Source organism: Chionomys nivalis, chromosome 4 (genome assembly GCF_950005125.1).
Source record: "Chionomys nivalis chromosome 4, mChiNiv1.1, whole genome shotgun sequence".
Classification (NCBI taxonomy): domain Eukaryota; kingdom Metazoa; phylum Chordata; class Mammalia; order Rodentia; family Cricetidae; genus Chionomys; species Chionomys nivalis.
This window is the reverse complement of record NC_080089.1, coordinates 37,751,244-37,773,071: the sequence shown is the minus strand read 5'-3', so window position 1 is coordinate 37,773,071 and position 21,828 is coordinate 37,751,244. Positions and strand designations below refer to the sequence as shown.

The following is a 21,828-nucleotide window of genomic DNA, read 5'->3' as shown; positions in this document are numbered from 1 at the left end:
AGGCTAGCCTGGTCTACAGAGTGAGTTTCAGGACAGCCATAGCCACAGAGAGAAACCTTGTTTTGAAAAACTGAAAAAAGTGCTTTTTCAAAACCTAAATTCTACCCCAAATAAATCTACCAAAGTTGGAGCCCACAGGGGAAAGGTATCAAGGGCCTGGGGAGAGAGGTGGTGAGACACTGGGGCTAAGCTAGTTTCGTGCTCTGCTGGAATTCTGAGGCTTGGCAAGCATTCAACTGGGACATTAAGATGTAGTACTAGGGTGTTTGAGGGCGGGGCTAAGCCTAATAGGGACAAATGTTGTGCAGGTGGGGTGGAAAAGTAGATCTTCTCTTCTGAGTACCTTTCTGCAGGAGTCACAGCATATCGGCAGGTCCATTCACACCAATGGAAATTGAAGCCTTCAAGCAGAGTGATGCGGTCAGCTCTTCTAGGCACACAATCAGGGGGCTTTCTGTTTGGCAAATTTGGCACTTCAATCCCTGGCAGCAACATTACTCCTTGGATAGCAAACCACCCCCCAAATCGGGGGTGTATGCACACACCTGCTATGTACTGGGGAGAAGGGTAAAGCAAGGCAGAGTTACAGAGGCCATTTGGACACTAAGTCCAGCTATCATTATTGCAACCTTTTTTTGTCCTTCAATTTATTTTTATGTGCAAGTAGTATCTACAGAGGCCTTAAAGTCGCAGAGATCCTCCTGCCTCTGCCTCCCGAGTGCTAGGAGTACCACCACAGCCTGGCTCTTTTTCTGATTTTTAAGAAATTATTACTGTGCATATATGAATGTACCTATGGGGCTCAGAGGGTAATTTCATGGATTTGGCTCTCTGTCCTTTACATGGGTCCCAGGGGTCAAACTCAGGTTGGTATGCTGGTGTGGCACACACTGCCATACCCCCACATCACTGTCCTGTCCTTCTCTTCACCACCTACTCAGAAAGATTCTAAGGAATAAGGAAGTGCTCCCTTGAGCCATGACTTGCATTACTCAGCACCTTGATTTTCCAGGAAACACAAAGTTTTAAGAAAGCTAAACAAGAGGGTAAACCCAAGGAAAAACATATAGATATCCTCCCAGCTATGGGAAATAGACATGACTGATGGGCAAAAAATTGGAATCTTGGGGGTGGGGTGGGATGGGGATGAGGGGTGATGGGGAGAGAAAAGTGTGAAGGAGAGGATGAGGGGAACTGGGGGAATTGGGGTGATTGGGGATAAAGGAAGGTTGGATAGGGGAGCAGGGAAACTCATACCTTAGGTAAGGGAGCCACCTAAGGGGTGGCAAGAGACTTGAACTTGGAATGGCTACCAGATGCCCAGGGCAATGTCCCCAGTTAGTTCATTGGGGCACCTGAGGATAGGGAACCTGAAATGAACCTATCCTATAATCATACTGATGAATATCTTGCATATCGCCATAGAACCTTCATCTAGTGATGGATGGAGATAGAGCCAGAGACCCACACTGGAACACCGGACTGAGCTCCCAAGGTTATAATGAGGAGCAGAAGGAGAGAGAACATGAACAAGGAAGTCAGGACCATGAGGGGTGCACCCAACCACTGAGACAGTGGGGCCGATCTATTGGGAGCTCACCAAGGTCAGCTGGACTGCTACTGAAAAAAAACATGGGATAAAACCGGACTCTCGGAATGTGGCGGACAATGAGAGCTGACGAGAGGCCAAGGAGAATGGCACAGGAACTTTCAACTGGCGATAGATCGAGAGAGAGACAGAGACCCAAATTGGAGCAACGGTCTGAGCTCTTAAGGTCCAAATGAGGAGCAAAAGGAGGGAGAACATGAGCAAGGAAATCAGGACCACGAGGCGTGCACCCACCCACTGTGACAGTGGAACTGATCTATTGGGAGCTCTTCAAGGCCAGCTGGACTGGGACTGAATAAGCATGGGTTGAAACTGGACTCTCTGAACATGGCGGACAATGAAGGCTGATGAGAAGCCAAGGACAATGGCACTAGGTTTCGATCCTAATACATGAACTGGCTTTGTGGGAGCTTAGCCTGTTTTGATGCTCACCTTCCTGGGCCCGGATGGAAGTGGGAGGACCTTGGTCTTCCTGTAGGGCAGGGAATTTGGACTGCTCTTCAGTAGCGAGAGGGAGGGGGAATGGACTGGGGGGAGGAGAAGAGGAGTGGGGATGGGGGAGGGGAGTGGGGGGAGGGGGCAATGTGTGGGAGGAGGGGAGGGAAATGGGAAACGGGGAGCAGTTGGAAATTTTAATTAAAAAAGAAAAAAAAAAAAACAAACAGTCAAGCTGGGCAGAGGTTGCATATGCACAGCCCTAGTGAAGCAAAGGCTGGAGTTTTTTGTGAGTTTGAGGTCAACCTGGTCTACAGAGTTCCAGAACAGCCAGGTTATTTATCACACAGATAAATCCTCTCCCCAAAACAAACAAACAATACAGATCCTGTCTGGCTTACCTGCCTGTGCTTTAAATCCCAGTACTCCTAGGGCAAAGGTATCTCAATGAGTTCAAAGCCAGCCTACACAGTGAGTTCAAAGACAGCCTCAAGTGTAGAGACCTTGTTCAAAAACAAAAATAGAGCAGGAAGAGGTGAGGTGACTCAGTGAGGGAAGGTGTTTGCAGTCAAGCCTGACAACCTGGGTTCATCCCCAGGGACCCACATGGTGGAAGGAGAGACCTGACTCTAGCAGTTGTCCTATGGTCTCCATGAGTGCATGCAGAACACAGTAAAAAAAAAAAAAAAAAAAAAAAAAAAAAAAAAGATTTATTTAATTAGTTAGTTTTATTTGAGATAGGTTTCTCTGTATTTTGGAGCCTGTCCTGGAACTCACTTTGTCTACCAGGCTGGCCTCAAACTCAAAGAGATCTCCCTGCATCTGTCTCCCTAGTGCTATGATTAAAGGTGTGTGGCCCCAATTAACCGACTTACTTTTTTTTTTTTTTTTTAAATATATACAGTGTTCTGCTTCCATGTATGCCTGCATGCCAGAAGAGGGCACCAGAACTCATTACAGATTGTTGTGAGCCATCATACAGTTGTTGGGAATTGAACTCAGAACCTCTGGAAGAGCAGCAGTCAGTGCTCTTAACTGCTAAACCATTTCTCCAGAGAGATTTTTTTGTTTTGTTTTGTTTTGTTACGAGACAAGCTCTCTCTGTAGCTTTGGTGCCTGTCCTGGAAGTATCCCTTATACAACAGGCTGGCCTCGAACTTTCAGAAATCTGCCTGCCTCTGCCTCTGAGTGCTAGGATTAAAGGAGTGTGTCGCTTTAAGGAACATTATTGGCTCAACACGTGATTCTGTGTAAACTGTCCATCACATATTCAAAATTATTTTTACTTCTAGTGTAAAGGAAAGGAAAGCACCCAACATCTTGTTGTCTAGGATAAAGGAGAGGTATGTCGAGATACAAGTCCCTAGCTTGTAAATAATCTTAGACTCTACTTTGTGTGACTTTTTACCTCTCAAGATCCATATTAATTCCAAGATCTGCACTTCCATTTTAAAATGTGACTGATAATACTTGTTTATCTGTTTCAATTTAAAATTATTTTGGGAACTTCATATATGAAAACTCTTATTTATATTTTAAGCATTTCCTTTCTTCTTTGCTACTTCTCCAGTTCTCTCCCAACTACTCTCAAATTACTGACTTCTTTAGAAGTTATTGCTACATATATACACACACACACAATATATGTCATACACACACACAATATATGTATGACATATATTGTGTGTGTGTGTATATAATATACACATAAAACATGAGGAACCCATTGAGTGTTGCTCAGATGTATATGTTTTTAGGAACAACTAGTTGGGATTGAATAGCTCTCATTATTTGAGTTAAAATGGCCCCAATAATCCCATATATTTTAATATTATGATACAGGTTGATAAATTATTTAGAAAAGATTAGGAGTTGTGACTTATTTGTAGGAGGTATGGCCTTGTAGGATGACCTGTGTCACTGGTGATATGCTTTGAGGTTTCAAAAGCTCATTCTAGGCCTAGTCTCTCTCTCCCTAAATCCTGTCTGCAGATTAGTATGTAGTTTTCTCCAGTAGAGTGAAACTGGTTATATCAATCACTCCGGGATGAGATTCGTGTTTAGGCGTAGCTGACCAACATATAATATCACAGAGGTTTTTGTTTTGTTCTGTTTTGTTTGTTTGGAATTTGTGTGTGCTTTTATTTGTTTACTCTTTGATGGTTTGTTTGGAAAGACATGGTTTTATTTCATTTACTTGACTTAGGGAAGTTTATATTTGTATTGGATTTTTGTTTCTTCATTGAGAAAATACTTAAAATTGGGAAGTAGGGAGAGGAACAGATTTGGAAGAACTTGAGTGAGTGGAGAAATATGATTAAATATATTTAAATTAAAATTGTTTTAAATTATAAAATGCTATCATTTTAGTTTAATATGGTGCTCATTTGCATGGCTAATGTTGCTTTATTGTAGTAATTTTTATATTTTGTAAAATAATTTGTTAAAATTTATTGAATAGATCCACAAAGACAGTTATTGTATGTACTCACTCATAAGTGGTTTTTAAGTGTAAAGCAAAGAAAACCAGACCACAAATCACAATCACAGAGAACTAGACAAGAATGACGACCCTAAGAGAGCAGTATTGGGTGTTAAATTTCCAACATTCCCAATTTGGAAGACAAATCTGTCATATAATGTGGATCTTAGTGTTTATAGTAGAGGTGTACTATAGTAGAGAAAAGCATTAAAATATCGATAATAACTTCTTTCAATAAAATTACATATGAAAATAAGAAATCTCATATTACCATATAAGAAACTGCTTCAAATGCATATAAGTTAACAATATCAACCCATAAAATTATGAAGCGGTTTTAGAATGATCCAGAAAGAGGACAGCTATCTCTATGAAAGTTAAGCAATAACAAATTCCAGTTCTAAGAAAAACAAGGATCAAAAAAAGAAATATAAAATATCTCATCTGAGTTTGATGGTGAGTTTCTTACATCTACAATTATTCTGTGATTTCTGTTTCCTAACATTACCCTGGTACACTGTTAATTATATTTAATCGACCTCTTTAACCAATTCTTTATTTTCTATGTGCTTAATATATTTACACGCTAGAAGATGTTTATTTTCTTGATTTCTAATCTACTGGCTTTTTAGTATATTTGGGGGGAGTTTCATTACCATAGCCAATTATCTAGAATTATGGTATAGAATTTAAAAGTGATATATAATTCCTTTGTTTATGTTTGTTTAGTATAAATTAAACCAGTTTTAATTTCTCCAGAAATAACTACAGCATTGTCTATGCATCTCTTGTGGATAATGTGTTTCTATTACTATAAATAAATTTTTTCATCAAAAGAGAGATGCTATAAATAAGACCTGAGAAATTTTTAAAACCTTCAATTAAGTGTACTAGAATTGTTTACATGTGGTAGGAAATGAGTACCAGTAAAAATAATTCTTGTAGCAATACTCACAAGTATGCAAAGATCTATATGATTATTTCTATGCATGTCTCACTTCTACAGGATTGAAAAATTGGTTTAGATAGAAAAGAAGATGGAAGATGATTTGAGATACATGAAAACGTGTGTACTCTGTTTCAAAATTTATTGAGTGACAAAATAATGGTTGCTCAAAGTATGCTTCTATGTAAAGCTTTCTTCTCACATAGAGTTTCCAAAAGAGAATGGAAGAAGTAAATAATACAGCTGTGGATGAATTCATTCTTTCTGGATTAACTGAGAACCCAAAGCTCCAGTAGCCTCTATTCCTCATCTTTCTAGGAGTCTATTTGGTTACAGTTGTGGGAAATCTAGGCATGATCATCTTGATTATGTTTAATTCTCAGCTTCACACACCCATGTATTATTTACTCAGCAGTCTGTCTTTTATTGACTGCTGTCAGTCCACTGTCATTACTCCCAAAATGCTCTTGAACTTTGTGACAGAAAAGAATGTCATCCCATACCCAGAATGCATAACTCAATTTTACTTCTTCTGTGCTTTTGTTGTTGCAGAATGCCACATGTTGGCTGTAATGGCATATGACCGCTATGTGGCTATTGCTAATCCTTTGCTTTACAATGTAACCATGTCCTAGCAAGTCTGTTTGTGGATGATAGCTGGAGTATATAGTATGGGCTTAGTAAGTGCCACAGCTCACACTGTCTTTCTGCTGAGAGTGATTTTCTGTAAGACTACTATAATAAACCATTTCTTCTGCGATCTTTTCCCATTACTGGAGCTTTCTTGCTCCAGTATTTTTATCAATGAAGTACTTGCACTGCCCTTCAGTGCATTTCACATTATAGAACCAGTTGTGACCATCCTTAGCTCTTACATCTTCATCATTGTCAACATTCTCCGCATTCAATCCACTGGGGGAAGATCCAAGGCCTTCAGTACCTGCAGCTCTCACATCATGGCTGTTGCCATCTTCTTTGGTTCGACAGCTTTCATGTACCTTCAGCCATCATCAGTCAGCTCCCTGGGCCAAGGGAAATTATCATCTGTGTTTTATACCATTGTTGTTTCTATGTTGAATCCCATGAGCTACAGCCTGAGAAATAAAGATGTCAAAGTTTCCTTTAAAAAGTTACTAAAAAAGGTGTTTCCTCTGAACAAAGACTAATTTTCTTTAGAAATATAATGTTGTGTTTAGAATTTGGAGAAGGGAATTCTGTAAGCAGCTGTTGATAACAGTATACGTGAGGTTATTGCTAATGAATGATTATTTGGAAGAAATGTACCAAAGGTAGAAGTGTTTTCTCACTTTCATAGCCATGGAAAATTGCTACTCTTTGGCATAACCAGAGAACCTTCGCAGATAGCAATTATATCATCACCTGAACAACTCTCAAAGCTCTTTATGTGTTTTTTTCATATTTATATATATGAACGGAACTCTGTTTCAGCCAACCTCACATACATTTAGTTCAGAATAAATGAATGTATTCAGTATCCTTTTGTTGTCTTACTGTTTTGGCTGTCTTGATAAATTGACAAATGATTTAAAAAGTAATTTTCTGAGTTGTATAAGATAAGTAATTGAAGCCAGTCAATGATGTCACTCACCTTTAATCCCAGAATTGAGGGGCCGAGGCAGGCAGAATTCTATGAGTTCAAGGCCAGCCTGGTCTACAAGAGCTAGTTCCAGGACAGACTCCAAAGCTACAGAGAAACCTGCCTTAAGAAAAAAATATAAAGAAAGTAATTTTAAAAATTAAGTAACTGTAAAATTCAAAGTGTAATTCTGAAATTTGGATATTTGGAAAGTATGTGTATATACGCAAAGGACACTTTCTGTCATATTCCCCCGCACAAGGTATTTACCTTATCCTAAACTAGAGTGGCAATGATAAACTGGAACAGATGACAATATACTTTATGGTTATCAGGGTAACATTTTTTACACTGTTGTTGACCCCTCAGTTTTCTATATGCCTCAACCCCTACACAGCCTTAAGAGTTATCAGTATAATGAAAGGAAGTAGTATCTGATCATCAAATGAGTTTCTCACAAGTGGCCACCACAAAATGGCTCAAGCTGTCTTTATTTTTTGCTTTATAAACACGCATGTAGTTCTACACTAACAAATGTATTTTCCCACTTTCCAACTTTAATCTTCAGCATAAACAAATATGTCAACTATGTTTTCCCCAACCTTTACATCAAGACATCTTCCGAAGCAAAAGCAATGCTTACCATGTTGTCAACCTGGACAAATATTGAACCAGGTACATTCTGCTTTTACAAAACTGGAAGGTGATAAACATATAGACACATTTTAATGAACAAAAGTATCCTTCATAACTTACCAAAGCATATTACAGAAATAGGGATGATGAGCCATTAGCTGTTGGCACACTTTTAGCCTGCATTTCTTCAACTGATCATTAATTTCATTGAGCCACACCGTCAGCAGCAAAACCCATAAATAACTGCTTAAAATAAATCACACACACACACAATCATTACTAAATCATGCAACACATTCTATCAATTGTATATTTGTCAAATGTGTTGATGTTTCAACTAAGGAAAAATAAGAAACCTAATGTTAATAATTTAATCAATAAATAAATTTAACTGCTATAATTTTCAGAGTGTAGAGACATATCCAAACTGCTACATTTAAAAAATATTATCAATGTTTAAAAGATATATCATTATGTCCATTACAACAATAAGGTACTTTGATATCTATGCTACTGTTTGCATGTATCACTTGTCCTATATAAATTTTGAGTATTATTCTATTCTGAACTAAACAGTCCAATAAAATATTTGGACTGTTCCTTACTTAAACTTTAATAATGAATGACTACAGACACCAAAATGTGTTTATACACTTCTTTATACTGACAAATCTTTCATTTAATTCTGAAAAAAACTGAAAAGCACAAAACTAGAGTGCATAGAAGATGTCTGTCCACATTTACAATATGCAGTAGTTAGTTTTTGCGAAGTTTCAGGTTTTACAATTTACACCAATAAGAATTCCTGTGTGATGAGTCTATCTACTTCTCATCCTCATTTCAATATCACCCAAACCTTTATAATTGTATGAAATTGTCTTATTTTCATTCATTGGCGTTTAATCATGATGAGCACATGCTCATATACATATTAACTCTTTACATACTGACTTTGTAGGTATCTTATTTTATAAGCTTTATTTTTCAATTAATGTATTTATTTTATTTTTAAAAAATTGTCAACAGGATCTCTTATGCAAATATTTATGTTTTTGTATAAAGCCTTTGCATATTATTTTATCACTGTGGGTTTATTTTCACCTCATTTTTATTCCTTTAAGCTTTAAAATATTTTTATTAATTTTGAAGATTGCACGCAACATTCTTTGCTAATATTCACCACACTTTCTAAACCCTTCCAAGGTTCATATCTTCCTTTTCCATGCAGTTTCACATCCTTCTGTTGTTATTGTATTACCATCATGGACAATGTTTTCAGTTCAAACATTCTTGTATATGCTGTCTCCATCTACAGCATGATCAACTTGTATTGTATGGCAATTCTCTTTTAGAAAAAAAAATAAATGATACGACACTTTTCAGCTATTAAAGATTACCAAAAGCTTCTTAGCTGGGGTAAACTTTGTGCTGAAATATCCTCTTATTGCTTAGAGTTGGTTTGGATTTTGCTTACACAAATCTTGTCCAGCCTTCACAATTACTATGTCCTATAGTCAACTACTCTCATGTGCATAGACGCACTGTTCTTTCAGTCAGCCACTACTATGGATCTTACATTTTTCTACATGCTTCTTTGGTAATTCATTAGCCTTTTAAGAGGGATGTTTTACAAATGTAGGTAACGTGCAAAATAAGTTTTGTCTTTTTCACGGTTTTTTACAAATTCATAGGTACACACACACATGCACGCATGCACTCTGATAATTATCACTCTCACCCACCTTATCTCCAGTGTTACCCTATTTTACTCCCTTCTCTCTACAAGTCTCTTTCCCACATTATGACTACTTTTTTCTAACCCATTTATTTAAACAAGGTTTTAGGTTTTTGTTTTTGTTTTCAAAAAAGCATTTCTTTGTGTTTCTGTGACTGTCCTAAAACTAACTCTGTAGATGTGACTGAGATCGGTCTGCTTCTTACTCCCAGGTACTTTGATTAAAGTATGTGTCACCAATAACAACTCAAAGAATTCTACTGTAGAAAGTCTTACAGCCAGTGGTTTCCTGCCCATTGGGGCATGGCCTCTTATACTATATATGCTGATGTAGAGCTTGAGTCTGGCCTCTTTCCAGCTTCTCTGTTCTGGTTGCGGATTTCGGTTTCTGATCTCCATTCAAGCCAAGGAGTCTAATTTGTGAGTCTACCCCTAAATGAATAGCCATCTATTTCTCAATTCTGAGCCAGTGTGCTATTTTTTAAAGCATCCTTCCAAAGAATTCCTTTACTCCTTCAGGATCTGAATGAAGAACATGGCCGTAGGAAACCAGGTACCAGTGGTGGAGTTCTATTTGGCTGGGCTCCCAGAAAAGCCAGACTTCCAGATGCCCCTTTTCCTCCTCTTTTTTGGAATCTATGTGGTCACTGTAGCAGGGAATCTGGGTATGATCACACTGATTGGGTTCAGTTGCCACCTGCACAACCCCATGTACTATTTCCTCAGCATTTTCTTCTTCATTGATTTCTGTCAGGCCACTGTAAACCCTAAAATGCTGGTGATCTTTGTGACAGAGAAAAACCTCATCTCCTACCCTGGATGCATGACTCATCTCTATTTCTTCATCAATTTTGGCATTGTGAAGTGTTACACAATAGCTGCAATGGCATAAGACCACTATGTTGCTATCTACTACCCATTGCATTTTAGTGTAACAATGTCCTATCAGATTTATAGTTCCTTGATTTCAGGAGTATATATATTTATTCTGTTCTGTGCATCAGTTTATATAGGCTTCATGACTAGGATTTGGTTCTGCAAATTAGATGTGATCAACCACTATTTCTGGGATCTTTTTCCTGTCTTGAAGCTTGCATGTTCTAATACCTATATTGATAAATTGTTGATTCTATTTTTTGGTACATTGAATGTCTTTCTCCCAATACTGATAATAATTATTATTATATCTTCATTATATTGCCAGGGTCCTCTGAATTTGCTCCACAGAAGGCAGGTCCAAAGCCTTCAGTACCTGCAGCTCCTATATCTCTGCAGTTGCTGTCTTCTATGATCCTGCTGCATTCATTTAATTACAGCCATTATCAATGAGCTCCAGGGACCAAGGGAAAGTGGCATTCGTTTTTACACTACTGTCATTCCCATGCTGAACCCATTGATCTACAGCCTGAGGAATAAAGAGGTCAGTGTTGCCTTGAAGAAAATACTTCAAAGAAAAAAAATCATGTTTCAGATGTAATGTATTAGAGCAAAATTATAAAGAAATAAATAGTTTGAAATGATATTGTTTACTTTTTTGTACCTGTTATTATTACTCGTTTGCTACAAAAGTTTGATAATTTTTACTACTAGAATTTTCAAAATCAAATTTCAACACACATATTATCAGAATTTCACAGTATCAACAATGGAAAAATTATTAAACATTCCAAGGACCTATATGCCCATAATAATGGATATTCCATCATGTTACATACATTTATTCTTCATTGTTGATTAATATTACTTTAAAAATAATACATTTCATTCTTAATTACAACAATGGTACTTCTCATTATTATTATTTTTATTATTATTTTACATTCCAAGAAAAATATATCCTTCCTTTCCTCCCTATCATCCTCCTCACTTCCCTTCTGTTCCTCCATCTATTCCTGCTCCATTTCCACAGGGATATTTCATTTGTATTTTAATAACTAAACCTTGTCTGAAGATGAGAACACAAAACAGCCATACTATACCATACATACCCATTCATACCATACACTGCATAGGCAGTGGTAGCACACACCTTTAATTCCAACAGTCACACTAGCTAGCCATAGAGGGAGATGTTAATGGTGCCAAGCTTTAATCCCAGCAGTAGAGAAGAATATAGGGTGGGATGAGGACCTCTTTCAGTCTGAAAATGTCAAAGAGGTAAGAGTTCTCTAGTGGCTTGGATGCTTTGCTTTACTAATCTTCAGGTGTCTCATAGTTTTTATTATTTGTGCTACATTTGGCACCCATTGCTTAGGGTATGTATTCATAAAAATTCCATCTGCCTGTGGCTTTTTAGCCAAAACATAGGCTGGGATTTCACATGGGATCCTGCTGGAACTGCATGTAGTGACCAAAGCCCCACAAGCTAGGATTTCTTTTATTTTCTTCCCCAAGCCTCTGAAAAGGTTGGGATTTTCCTGTTGTAATCTCTCCAAAACAGGTTCTAATTGCCACCCAATTCCAAAAGCACCTGGGCTCCAAATGCCATGGATTCATCCAACCTAGATAAATGGTTCGGCATTTAGTTAGCCTCACTCCGCATGAGCTTTTACCAAACAATTCCCTGCATGTATTTTACACAGCTGGTTCTGTCATTCTTCACAATGGATTGTGAGCTCTCCCTGAGCATCCTTCTTGAGTTGCTACCAAATGACGTAGCTGCCATGAAATATTGTCAGTCTTAATGACTATTAAACATTAGGAGACATTTTCCATCTATGTCATACTTTTGGGATAGGTCCTGATGACCTGATTAATTTAAAGAAAACTTGAGTAAGTGACAAGGAATTAATAGTACTAGGAAATTATCAGTTGAACCTGAGAGAAAATTGGATTTTATTGAAGAGAAATTACAGAAGGCGTAGATGGATCATGTAGATCTGAATCTTCACTGTATTCTGGTCACATTTTCCTCCAATATTGCCTTAGAGGAATTTTAATGCAGATGGAAAATGTTATCTTATAATGGATCTTTTTAACACATAAGACAAGTGAAACACTAAAAATTAATGTGGAAAAGGTCTCTGAGTTTATTCTAAAAGAAAAATTAAAACTTTGTTAATTATAAGAAATAGACTCAGTAGAAATTGTAATACCTTTAATGATGATGAAATTAACAAGTTATGGGAAGAAAATGAATCCTGGCAAAGAGTTTGCAGTAATTTTTTTTTGAAAAAGATTAACAAAAACTTTCTCCAAAGTAAGAGAATTCAACTTATAAAGAGAACAAACTCGATTAATTCTCATTTTTTACTGGACATACCAATAACTGGAGCCCATACATTCTATACTGATGCAAATAAACCAGGAAAGGCATATTACAATTCAGAAAAAAAATGGGTAAAGTGATTCAAAGTCCTTATGATTCTGTTCAAAGTCAGAATTTTATGCTTTTCTCAAGGTAATAAGAGACTTAAAAGATCTCGGCATAGTTACTAATTTACTATTTAAATCACTGAATTTATAGCAGATAATACAGAATTGATTTTATTATTTATTCAGTTACAATATACAATCAGGAACAGGAATAATTCCATATACATAACACACATCTGATCTCATATGCATCTGTCAGGTCCTCTGGCACAAAGTAATATAGAAACCATTCAGTTATTGATTTCAAATTGAGGCTGGAGGCCTCAATTTCATTTTTAGAAAATCAAGTCATTAGCAAAGTTTTTAAAAAGCAGTTTTTCATCACTTGACAATAAGTCAAGAAATTTTAATGAAATGTCCTGCTTCTTCTTTATGAAACCAAACACTACCACCTACAGGAAGTAACCCAAAGAATACTCAAAGGAATGAAATATGGCTTATAAATGTGTTCCATTTTGTGGAATTTAGAAAAATATAATATTTCTGCCATACCATTGGTACCAATTCAGGTTCAATAGGAAGCTACTTTGAGTTTGGAGAAGGCTGATTCAGTAATCACACACTTGCTTAAAACCATAGCCATCATGGGTACACCTATACAAATAAAGAAAGACAATGCTCCATCATATGTCTCTAAGAAAATGAAAGTGTTTTGTTTATTGTAATATAAAGCATATTACACTTATACCACACAATCCTACAAGGCAGACAGTCACAGAAAAAACATATTAAACTCTAAAGGATATGTTAAATAAACAGAAAGGAATAGATTGCCTACTGCTTCATTAACACTGAATTTTGTAATGCTAAATAGAAAGGAACAATAGCTGTGGAGTGGGATTGGATAGGGGAAAAAAACCTACATAATTAAATCAGTTGATATACTTTAAAGATGTACTGACCTAATAATTGAAACCAGCACATGTGTAAAGTTTGCTAAGATGTTTTGCTTTTGTTTCCACAGAAGAATAAAAGTTATGGACACCATCAAAATTGATAAAGATTCAATTTTAGCAAGAGACGTCTCATAATTAGAAGAAATAATAGTTCACTATAATCCTTAGTCATGAACAATGGCTATTTAATCTAAATTAACCTATAAAACTAAAAAAATGCTTTTTACTTGAACAGATATAATTTGCCTAAAGAGAATCCCCAAAACTAGGTTTGGGCAAGGGTTTTTTTTTTCCTGTCTTTTCAGGAGAATCATTGTATCTAGCTAAGGAATCTAAAGACCACTGGAGAAATGAGACGTCTGAAGTAAAAGGACAAATCATCAGACAGAAAAAAAATGTCTCAAGTATAAGAGTGAATTGGATATTTGGTATATCACATTTCCAACAGAATAAAATTTCATAAATATTCCAACTATTTGTTTCTGCTATTCTCTACAAACATATATAAAGCAAATAGTAGTTTTGTATTCCCAGTACATTGAAAATTAAAGCTGTCTTTGAAGTTGTAGCATGGCTCTCTCCTTCTCTTAAACCAAGTATGTTTATAAAAGTGAAATCCAAAATCTTTCTAATGACAGAAGAACCACTTGATATGACATAGAAGGAAAACAAAAATTAATTTAACGACTATATTATAGTGCTCCTAATCTCATAATCCTTTGGTTTTATATTGACTCTTAAGCAGTTTTATTAAAGGCATATACTTTTAAAATATACATATATGTATTAAACTTTTTGTCATGATATTAATGGTCATATAGAGTACAAAATCTAGAAAAAATGTTTCATCTATGTTCCTGTATATAATTTTAAGATTGAATCCCTATCATTTTTCTGCAGTAGACCATGACCATACCTAACAGTGATCTCTGCAGTCTTTGAAAGGGGATGGGGCTCCACAATGACCATTTCATCAGGACTATGATAACACCTAACACTGCTAAGCTGAAAAACACCACCTAAAGATCGGCTTTGAACTATAAACTCCTCAGAATAATTTCAAGGTGGCTAGCTGAGATGGTTCAACCTAACAGACTGCTTTAGCCAGGACTTGAAAAAATCCCTGAACTTTCCCATAACAAAGATACTGGACAAACAATTATGTGGTTTCCTTTTCCAGGACTTGACAGTTAACACAAATTTTTCTTTTCAGGAGTTATCAGCTACTTGGCTTTTGTTTTGCTGTTTTTCTGTTTTTTATTGCTTTTATTGATCTACACACTTTTTTCTGCTCCTGTCCCTTCATCCTTTCGCTCCCATGATGCCCATTCTCCCAATTTACTCAGAAGATCTTGTCTTTTTCTACTTGCTATATTGATTAAATCCATCTCCCTCTTCTCTCTCTTAGGGTCTTCTTTATTGTGTAGGATTTCTAGAATTGTGAATTGGAGGCTGGTTTTCTTTCCTTATGTCTAAAGGTCAGTTATGAGTGAATAAATATTATATTTGTCCTTCTGAGTTTGGGTTACCTCACTCAAGGTGATATTTTCCAGATTCATCCAACTGTCTGCAAATTTCAAGGTGTCATTATTTTTTTTTCTGTTTTCTAATACTCCATCGTGTAAATGTAACCCATTTTCTTTATCCATTCTTAGGTCAAGGGGCATTTAGATTGCTTCCAGGTTCTAGATATTACAAATAATGCTGCTCTGAACATAGTGGACATCTTTCTGGTATGATTAAATATCATTTAAATATATACAAAAGTGGTATTGCTGGGTCTTGAGGAAGGTTGTTTCTTTTCTTTAGATGAGTCATGTTTCTTTCTTTCTTTTTTCTCTTTCTTTCTTCTTTCTTTCCTTCCTTCTTTCTTTCTTTCTTTCTTTCTTTCTTTCTTTCTTTCTTTCTTTCTTTCTTTCTTTCTTTCTTTCTTTCTTTCTTTCTTTCTTTCTACCATTCAAAAATTTACACTTCCTCCGTTCCTCTCATTCCCCTCCTGCTTCCCCATTCACCCTCCTCCCTCCCCCTCCCTCCTTAAGAGAGGACAGGGAACCCTGCTCTTTGGGAAATCCAAGACCCTCCCCCCTACATCCAGGCCTAGGAAGCTTTGCATCCAACTAGACTAGGGTCCCAAAAGGCCAGTACATGCAGTAAAAACAAGTCCCAGTGCCTTTATCAATGGCTTCTCAGTCAGCCCCCATTGTTAGCCACATTCGGAGAGTCCGGTTTGATAGCATGCTCATTCAGTCCCTGTCCAGCTGGATTTGGTGAGCTCCCATTAGAACAGGCACACTGTCTAGGTGGGTGGACCAACCCCTAGCGGTCCAGACTTCCTTGCTTATCTTCTCCCTTCTTCTACTCTTCAACTGGACCTTGGGAACTCAGTCCATTGCTCTGATTCTGAGAAATCATCTTACTGATTTCCAAAGCAGCTGTGCCTTTTTTCACTCCCATCAGCAATGGAAGACTGTTTCCTTTACCCCACATTCTCTCCAGCATAAGTCATCATCAGTGTTTTTGGTCTTGTCTGTTCTTACAAGTGCAAGATGGAATCTCAGAGTTGTTTTGATTTACACTTCTCTAATGCCTAAGGACGTTGAGCATTTCCTTAAATGTCTTTCAGCCATTTTAGATTCATATGTTTAGAGTTCTCTATTTAGGCCTGTACACTATTCTTTTTATTGGATTATATGTTATTTTAATGACCAGTTTCTTGAGTTCTTTATATAATTTGGAGATCAGCCCTATTCCTGATGTGAGGATCTTTTTCCCATTCTGTATTCTGCCATGTTGTTTTGTTGAGCACATCCTTTGCTTTAAAGAAGCACCTCAGTTTCAGGAGGTCCCATTTATTAATAGATTCTCTCAGTGTCTGTGCTACTGGGTTATATTTAGGAAGTAGTCTCCTATGACAACGTGTTCAAGTGTATGTCCCATTTTTCTTTATGAGGTTCAGTGTGGTTGGTTTTATGTTGAGGTCTTTGATTCATTTGGACATGAGATTTGTGCATGGTGATAGATATGGATCTATTTTCATTATCCTACATGTTTATATCCAGTAATGCCAATACCATTTGTTGAATATGTTATCTTTTCCCATTTTATATTTTTTGCTTCTTTGTCAAAAATCAGATATTGTAGGCATGTGGATTTCTCTGACTACTTTCTAGTTAGTGTATGATTTTTATTCACAGAATTTTTGATCTTCCATCATAAGGTTTGTCCTGGACTTCCGATAAAGAGAACACAACTCTAGGGATTGTCTCTTGGGGGCTCCAAAATTATACTAGGTTTCAAATTTATTACAGCATACAGTTAAATCTTGCTGTCTCAGCATACATTTATATTCAAGATTTCTGTGGATCTGAGCTTAAGGCAATTATTCTTCCAATATGGAAATAACACAGTCAACTTTAATAATATCATTAGTAATGTATGTTAATAAAATAAATAAAAGTTAAAATATAAACTAAGAGCCCAACACTTCTTAAAGACAGGATATTCAGAATGCTGGGAGATATAGTCACTATACATCCAAAGAACTATCAGTAAATCAAATTGTTTCAGTATTATTCATGTAATATTTTTAGATTTTTTTTAGATATTTACTAAATTTCCAATATATAAGAAAGGTTAATGACTTAATAAATATGCACAACAATACATTTGTTCCTGGAATGATTAGGCTATTTATGCTTGTTTACTACAATTGTTTTCTATGCAAATTAGCACCAAAGTTATACTGAGTTTCTTTAGGACATTAATCTGTTGTGTAGTATTAAATGGTATAAAGTATTAACTATATTTTACAGGCTGCCCATTAATTTGAATGCATAAAATTTAATTGCTTATAGAAGAAAAATAATTGACAAATTAGGAAGCCCATCATAGAAGATACTTAGGTTATTTTTGCAAACAATTTTAAGAGTCTAAGAATTTGGATTGCCCTGGTTTCTATTTAGTCATAACATAGCTCATTTGCTTCTTTAGTAATAATGGTGACACATTCCCATTAATTCTATTTTTCTATTATTCATTCTATTATTCTCCTTGAATTCTTTAAGTTAGGAGCAAAGCGAGGTTATTTTAATTTTGTAGAAACTGTTAATAATATTCATGCAATCTACCAAGTTTTGAAGAGATTTATTTTTAAAAATATCATTAAACATATAATTAACAAGATATAACTCATCAGGAAAGACATTGTTCCTCTAAAACTCAGTTTCTCCAGTTTGTGTTCTGTCTGTTTTATCAGCTTGAGACTCCTAAGAACGAAATAAAATCTCACTCCCATGCACATTCTGAATCTTAGTAACCCCTTTTAACACAGTTATTTAGTGATCTTCATACTCAAAATCTTTAATAGGATGTGAAGATTTTGAAATGACTGGAAACAATTTGAAAAATAACTAGGCCTATGGGTAATTAGTATTTTTGATTACTGAATATTCTTGTAAATACACTTCTAGAATAATTAGAGTCCTTGGGGAATGATAATTTGCTGACTTACAGTACTGAAGAGGATCAACTCACCCCAGTACTTCACAACTGCCCTAGTGACTACACTTATAAAGTTGAATATGCAGAGTTATAAACTTAGTGAGTCCTAGAAGATGCTGACAAGAGATGCAGACCAGGCTCACAGGTACTGTTATCATTGAGGCCTTCGTCTGGTCTTCTCAATACTAATTGCTTAAGGCTAGGAGCGTAGTTCTCCGAATTCTAAGAGTAGTGTCATTTACAAGTCGCAAAAAAAAAAAACCAAAAACCAAAAAACAAAAAAAAAAAATCAACCTTGATATTGTAGCAGAACTAAGGTGAGTGTGTTTTATTCATGCACTCACACACGACATTTAAGACTCTGAAATCTGGAAAAATCACTGTCTTAAGTCAGGCAGAATCTAATTCTTAACTTATTGCTGAAAGTATCATAAAAATCTTGGAATTTGGCAGACTTCCTACTGAGGATAAAGGTAAATAAGTCCAACTTATCATTTGGCTAAAATGCAATATATAGCCCATGAAGCAAGTGTCTTCTTCAGAAATTACAACATACTGAGCATGCTTTAGAAAGGACGAATCAAATACATGTTATGTAGAATGACTCTATGTCAACTATAGCATTAGAATGGATATAAAATGAAATATGTATTTACCAGTTAACAGAAAACATAGTGGTTGGTGGTATTCTGACAAGTAGAATGAAGAGCAATCTAAAATGTACGGAATCAAATGAATGTCACATAGTCTAGGAACTGTAAGTAGGCATCTGAGTCCACCACAGACGGATAGGGTTCTATGCATGAAGAATTTAGCAGGATCAATGTGACTGAGCATTTGCAGTTCTACTAAAGAAATTAACAGAGTCTTTTCTCTTGATCTTTGAAAGTGAAGTATTATCAGATTAAGCCTCCTCATGTCCATATGAGGGAATAAGTTACTTGTTCCCCTTTTAAAATAACTCACTGACATAATTGTCCCTTATAATTATTGAAGGATTTTTTTCTTCTGTGCTTTCAAACATCATAAAATATCTCACAATACATAAGCTGCATAACAGTTATATCACTTTCAAATGTTTCCAAGCACCCTACCGTTTCTGTGTTTTATCTTGCTAATTCCCTTTCTTTAGCAAAAATATCCACAGCTAAAGCCATAGCCTGAAATGTAGCAAAATAGATTAAAATCAATGCTTGTTAACCTTCTGGTCTACAGAAGTAGTGAAAGCACATAGAAGCCTTTGGGAAGAGGGGTGGGATACACCTATGGTAAATGGTGGCTACTAGGAGGCCAAATGATCAACCATCAATCATCTTTGTGACCTCTTGGCTGTATTTCCGTTCAATAACACCAGAGCTGAGAAGCCAGAACAGAGATATTTTAGGTGTCACTGTTAATATTGTATTAGGTAATCTAAACTAATAACCTACATTTTAAAAAAATTTTAAGATTTGTATTTTCATGAAAAATATGAATTATACTTTTTTTCTTAGTCCACCAATTTCCTTGAATTGAAAGTATATTTATAGTTCTTCATATGAATTGGACTTAATCTATATATTAAATTGTTGTATAAATGAAAAAGACACTTATAGATCAATTGAGGAGGTATTAAATTTGTACCTGCTTAATTTTAATTTATTTCTGTTTCAATTTCTACATAAAAATCATTATAACTGATATGACATTTTATACTTACATTTAATGATTTCAAATTTGTTAACTTCTATGGCTGAAGTTATAATAACATTGAAGGCATGCTGGTCACAAGAAATGTATCTTACCCTGATAATAGGTAATATCTTATTTAGGTACTAAGTCCACATGGAAAAAGTTTCATAGTGTTAGACTCCATAATATCCTGTTAACCTGTAATTTCTACCCTTCTGACTATAATTCAATCAATTAAGTTCAATGAAAAGGTTACACTATTTCTTTTATGTTACAGAATTTATAGCCCCACTAAACCAGCTTTGTTTAAGTAACCCATTTGTAAAAACAGTGCTTATTATAAAATGTTTTCATTTTCAATTCATCCTGATGAATGTTGGGGATCATAAGGTATTTTGCAAGTAAAACAAATTTTCAGAAAACCATGCTAAATATATAGACATTAATGGAAATTATTAGATATTTAAAACATTTTTAGCAATGATAAAAATAAAATTAATTAGCATCATGTCTTAAGATTGAATAAAAGTGATGACACTGAAAAATTCATGATCGTGAATTTATTCACATTTTTGCTTATTATGCAATAGTACTTTTGAATATCTCTTCATATTTGTACTTGGTGTTAAGCCCATCAGGATGCAATAATAATAAATTCAATCTGAAATTCTATTGCCTTTTAAAAAAATTTTTATTATATCTGCAAATTTTATCATATATTTTATGCTAATATGTCAGATTTAGGTTGTGATTTCTTTAAAGTGGAGTTGATGTCACTTTACCTTTTACAATTGAAATGATCTGAGGTCATTGTCATTTCCTTTGTATTTGATAATTTAATTCTTATTTTTTAGGTATCTCAGATCTCTGCATGATGCCTGAAGAGATACTCATGGTGTTTGACCTTGTATTAAGAAATCTATATTAAGTAAGATTTAAGAGATGGATAAGCACTCTTGAGATTATTTTAATGAACGTATAAATTACCAATATATCTACAATGAAGCATGACTTCCAAAAATAGAATGAGAGTGGAGGTAGTGCTACTGGCTTAATTAATGTAACTGACTGTAGAATGATATATTAAAAGTCAGTGCATTTAGAAATAAAATGGGAACAAATTATTAACAAGTATGGAAGTGACCTCAAGAAGAGCTAGAAACTGAACTGGAACTATTCTGTGGAATTTTATTTCTTGTGGATAACACTAAGACTATAAACAGTAGTTTTTATTTTTCTTCATAAACATCTTTATACTTTTGTACTGGTAAATTTTTCTTAATGTTGCAATCATCTTAAGTAAATTTGATGAAAAAAATCATTGGGTAAAATTCATATTTCCTACTCATATGTGTTTCACATTCAATTTAAAAGCAACTACAGACACTAATCTCTTAGAAATTAAGGCACTTACTGGCTAGACAAGGTGACTCAGAGAATAAATGTACTTGCCATACAATGCCAAGGACCTTCTATAACCCTCAGATTTCCCATTGTGGAATGAGATATCAGACTCTCCACAGTTATTCTCTGGCCTTTACATATATGTCATTGCACTGCCTGTGCATATGTATATCAAACCAACACAATAATAGAAATAAATACAGTATGTGAAAAAGTAATTAAAGTACTTGTCAATAGTTTATTTATTGAAAATATAGATATTCAAGAGAAATTATATATTGAGCATTGTATAACTCTAGAGCATCTACACTTTATTATTTGTAACTTTTCAAGAAGCATTATCTCCCTTCTCCCTCATATCCAATACTTTCCCATTTCCCACTATCTCCCTTCTCTCTCATATCCAATACTTTCCCATTTCCCACTATCTCCCTTCTCCCTCATATCCAATACTTTCCCATTTCCCACTATCTCCCTTCTCCCTCATATCCAATACTTTCCCATTTCCCACTATCTCCCTTCTCTCTCATATCCAATACTTT

At 35.4% G+C, this 21,828-nt stretch overlaps 2 pseudogenes; both read left to right on the top strand.

Moving 5' to 3' along the window:
* The first annotated feature begins 5,690 nt into the window (after nt 1-5,690).
* LOC130873187 (olfactory receptor 150-like) lies at nt 5,691-6,638 on the top strand (annotated as a pseudogene).
* A 3,337-nt stretch (nt 6,639-9,975) lies between these two features.
* Nucleotides 9,976-10,917, top strand: LOC130872746 (olfactory receptor 1537-like; annotated as a pseudogene).
* Nucleotides 10,918-21,828: the final 10,911 nt, after the last annotated feature.